Source organism: Pinus tabuliformis, chromosome 9, assembly GCF_031772625.1.
Source record: "Pinus tabuliformis cultivar Carrire ecotype Pingquan chromosome 9, CPIR1, whole genome shotgun sequence".
In the NCBI taxonomy this organism is placed as follows: Eukaryota; Viridiplantae; Streptophyta; class Pinopsida; order Pinales; family Pinaceae; genus Pinus; species Pinus tabuliformis.
This window is the reverse complement of record NC_142307.1, coordinates 977,636,495-977,642,001: the sequence shown is the minus strand read 5'-3', so window position 1 is coordinate 977,642,001 and position 5,507 is coordinate 977,636,495.

Genomic DNA, 5,507 nt, shown 5'->3' with positions numbered 1-5,507 from the left:
AAGGTAATCACGGTAGTTTAGTATTTACCAATCTATGCTTGAGATCCACATATGAGGGAGGATAAGCTCTAGGGATAAGAGATAAGACCACTAGAGTAGGACCAGATAGGAATTCAAGATCTTTATCCATGGTAAATGGTTGAAACCACCTTAGAAGCTTCTAAAAGGAGAAGATACGAAAATATTTTTTAATTTTTCCGAAATTCTAGAATCAGTGCACCTGCACAGTTGAGCAACCTGCGTTGATTAGCACAGATGCTCAATTATGTAGCTTGCAACCATAGCAGGTAGATAGGCATACATGATGCGTTGGGGCTAAAAACATGCTTTTTGAGTCGATTGACCCATAAACTCAAACTTTTTGGAGAGGTGATTCTTAGGGCTTTACAAAGGGATAATGAAAAAGTGTTCAAGGATGTTGATTGATCAAGTTTTCAGGCCTTTTGAGCGGATGTGACAAAATGACCTGTAACAGAGATGATGTGATGATGAGATGGTCAAATTGAGCGTTGAATTGTGCATTGAAAGTTGAACTGAAGGTCGATGGAATGCGATGAGGTTGATCTAGTGTGAATATAGCAATGTGTTGGTATGTTTTATGTTCTCTGCAAGTCGTGAAGGCTTTGTGCGTTGAATAATTTTGAATGGCATATGCTGGTGTGCGTTCTATTGGAATCTGCGAATCATCTTTGAAGGCTATAAATGTATTGAAGTGTTGAATTATGATGAATATGGATGGTTTTATGGTGTGATTAATCCTACGTTGAATTGAAGGCATGTGTATCGTATGCAAGTGGTTTATGGTAGGCATTGAGTTTTTTTCTTGAAGACCGTGTTGTTGTTCATTGAAGTTTTCAATGACATATATTTTGACATTTATGAATTATGAACCTGCATGCCCATATGCATTATGAACTTGTGTTGGTCTGATATATATTGCATGGTATAATATATTGAATGCCTGTGTTATTTTAAAATTTCACTGTTGTTTTGAAAGTTGTGTTATGTAAAGGGCGTTGGTGAATGGGCATTGTGTGCAACAATGTGTCTCAGTCTCATTTATGCGTGTAACTACTACATTATTACAGTCACAAAGGTTTGTTGTAAGTTAGTGCTCTGCGTTGTTGCGATTTGTTGTAGTTAGCGTTGTTGCATTGAAGTTTTTCCATGTAACGTTGGCCCATTGGTCCGCTGAATGGTATGTTTCTCTGTTGATCCATTAACTAGTCGATTCATGTGCTCACCGTTTCACATGTGCTCACTGTTTCATGCTGATGTGCTGGCATTTCCAAAGGTGTCAACACTCCTCCTAGCATATATATTATATTGTAATTGATGTCAAAGACCATGAACATGCTGCTTGTTTGAGGTATCATTGGTATGTATTGTTGGAATGAGCGTTAGTATATTGATTTGTGCGTTGAAATTTTTATGACCAAAGACAACAAGATACGAGTACCCTACACCAATGGTTGAGTTATCATGCTTGCGTATTAATTTTGATAAGATTAATTAAGCATGTCTACATAATGGATCCTGAACTTTTGATGTGTAAGAACAGTTGAAAGCTCATTAAATTGAATATTGTGTATATTTGGTACGTTGAAGTTTATATGTGGTGGATTCCCTTCAAAAGTGTGTCGATGACTTTTATATAATGTTGTCATCATTGATTGAAGTCAAGCATAGGAGCAGTCGGAATAGTGATACAATAGATTAGTGGGAAATGCCACAAAAACCACTGGAACATTTCCAAAATTCATATACAGTGACATGTTTATGAGAGCTCTTTCAAGCGGTTCCATCAATTGTGCTAGCACCATCACATTTTGTATTTCAATAGATAATAATAGTATGTTGATGAAGTTTATGTAAACCAAAATTTAAAAGGTAGCCACCATTTTCAGGTATTGGCTACGGGTTCGAGCAGTGGAACCAGATCCAGCTCCCTATAACCATTCTCTCTCATCTTCCCTACAGTTCCTAGCGGAGGTAATGCTTTTGTTTTACATTATGATATTGTAATTATCATTTTGAAGAAGTTGCTTTCTTTGACCATTAGTTATTCTATATTTGGAAAATAAAAACTTCAATAAAAGACAACGTATCATTCGTCGAGTCTATACTATTGTGATTAGGCCAAGCTTAATGAAGTATTAGATTTTTCTAACACTTTGATACTCTCTACAATGGATGATACAATAAAAATCAACAAGGAAACTATGTCTATTGTTAAGATATGTCTACAAAATGCACAAGAAAACATTGAATTTTTGCAGCTTGAGTCATAACTATAATGAGATGAGCTATAACAACGTAGTCATCATTCTGAACTTGTTTTTAACAATATTGTTTGTGAGATTGATACAAAATCCCATCAACTGCCAAAAATTGGTCAAATCAGTAACATTGCGGTTGACTCCCATTATGTGCCCATTTCAGGAGCAAATTTGCATGCAGGTGTGGAAATTTAGCCTGCACTTCCCAAGCCAATTATCAAACCTTAAGAAGAGCTTGTCAACAACAAGCACAAAACTAGTCTTGGATATGACAAGGATGTGTCCTTTCATAGTCCAGACTATTCCAATCCCATTCAGTTTTAGAGAGTTGGATTTCTTCAGGAGTATTCATTTTCACCTATTCCTGCTCCTCCTCCACAACAACAAACTGTCGAATGCCAACATTGTGATAAAGTTCGCCATGTGAAAGATCTTTTTTTATTTTTATTTTTATTTATTTTTTAATCTTCATTCATGCAAGCATTGTGGTCAACATACTCATCACTCAAATAGATGCTTCAAAAACCAACCTCTTGCAAGAAAAAATATTCACCTTAGATGGATCGCTTCTTGGTAATGGGCTTAAACAACCAAGAAGATATTTAAATCATATCATAGAATTTGTTCTTGAATATTTAAAAGTCTTGTAATTGAGATCTCTTCATCTCCTCACCTTGTATCTAATAGGGGGGAAATGATGGTCATCTACAAGTTTCAAAGATAAATTAAGCGAGCCTAAGCCACGACCTGAACCTGTTGCGTGAGCCTATAGCCAAAGACAACCATACCTAGATTCAAAGTTGTAGCCAGAGACAAAGAAACCCCTAAGCATGTATTTGGTTAGTGGCCTTCCTCAAAACCACCGTAAAATTAACAATTCATTTAAAAAAGTGTTGAAGGGCGGCTTAGTGCCTGTCACTCAAATTAGAAATTATGTTGTAGAAAAAATTGCACAAAAAATTATAACTTGCCTTGATTAATGCTAAATTAATAGTGGTTAATAGGCAAATCAAATCCTATAGTCTTGATTTGGTAAGAAATAATTAATTGATATGTTTACACATTTATAATGTTACTCCTACATAAATAATGGTGGGAAGTAACTCTTGGTAAGTGTATTTATTTACATCTTATTCATGTTTTTTTAATGGAAATGCTTGCTTAAATTATGGTGTGAAGCAACTTATGGGTTAATTTATGTGGCCATAAAATGCCAAGGAATCACCGATCTACCAATCTACCTATTGTAACAAAAGATTACAGGGCAATTTTTTTGTCTATAAATGGATTCTGTTTTAGGTTAGTTGAACATTGAGGGATACGACACTATCCAACTATGTTTTCTACTCCACTATAAACTTTGGGGCAATCCGTGTCATATAAGTTCAATGCAACTCCACCTCTTTGGGGCAAGCCTTATCATAGAAGTCCAATGCAAGTCTACCTTCTTCTGCAAATACATAGACAAATACCCAAAAACTCACAACTACAGTAAACAAATTTCTAACGGATTTTCTTGTCGACTTCCTTAAGGTGGACAAGAAGATTATATGGGAGCTATTATAATTCTAGTTGGTATGTAAGACAAAGCATCACATATAGTATTCTCGACAATCATTTTCGCATGCCATGCTGCAAAATATTTGTTTATATAAAATAGTAACAAGTCCTGAAGCCAAGTTAAAAATAAAATATGTCCATATATCATTTCGATCATGGAGGTATCCTTGTCATTTCCAATTTTCATTTGCTAGCATTGTGACACCCAATATGTCGACGAATCTTCAATGTTTTTATATAAGTTGTATTGCACTAAACTAAAACATCAAAGCATATTCTTTCAGAATCTTTGTCTATTCCACCATCATCGTTATTTATATTATTATGATGACCAGAGCATATATTTTACGTGCCACCCATGGACTTTCACAAAGAGCAACATATCCTTGAACATCTCAGATGGCCACCTATGGTTGTTTACAAGATTCCTTAACAATAGTTGTAGGTGCTAAAAGATTTAGACCACTATATATTTTTTATATTAACAATAATAATCAAATTTATTTTGTGTTTGATGTAGTCAATTAGATTTAGGTGAAATTTCATGAGGGTTATTGGATTTTTTGGGTTTTATTTTGTAAGGTGGTCAAGTTTCAAAACTTGTGATAGAAATATAAAAAAAATCACATTGTTAAGGGTTGGTGTGGCCCAAGATGAGTGTGATCCATAGTACAATTGAGTCATATGTTCTTAAATCATAGGTTACTCCCACAAATCACAAATACTTTAACAAACAAAAAGTAATTAAATTTATTCTAACCTTAAAATTAATAAATTTAATATAAATTTAGGAATTCCCTGGGACAGTTCAGCCATTTCCATGGCTACCTGCTCCATAACCTTAGCCAACAGCCTTTTCATAACCCAGTATACATGCAGGGCTTGTTTATACAGTGTCATACGTCCTCTAGTATTCCATGGATCCGGTAGCAGGTATTCCCAATCTTCCATTTCTGATCCTGATTGGCCCTAGGTCGCTTCTTCCTCCAATTGATGTATTATTCTTCTGACATCTTCATTAGTGTTTTCACAATAGGCTTGCTCTGCGAACTATATCTTCTTCTTCAATGTATTTCTATATTTTCTTGCCGGTAATGGTTCGTACTCCTCCCGTTTCTCTTCTGACCATCCTCTTCCTCTACTGCGTCGGCCTCATCCCCGTCCTGCTCTTCCTCTATTCCTATAATTTCCCCTGCCTCCCGGACCTTTCATACCCAAGGTGCTCTCGAAGTCACCTCCCTTCTCTCGCCCTTTGCTTCTCCTATCTCCATACTTCCTTACTTCCTGAGGTTTGTTCTTTGATAGCCTCTCATCCTTCCATACCCTCTTTCTTGGTTGCGCAGATCTGTCGTGGTCGGAATCAAACATTGCCACTTCATCCTCTGTATCATCCTGAACTGTCTGATACTGCTCCGTATTTTCTCCAGCCTCGATTCCTTTCCCTTTCTTCTCCTTCCCTTTGAAGAAAGAAATGCAAAACATTCAGGTCACCCTGATAATGCAGGACAAAAAATTGGAAGAGATACAACAACAGATAAAGAAGATCAGCCCGGGTATAAAGAAAGAAGATGATCAGCAGGAAGCCATGGCTGGTTAATATCTGAAGATATGTATATGCTTTCCGTAGTTTTTTTGAATGTTGGTGGATAGGTTTTGGTTCTAGTTTCA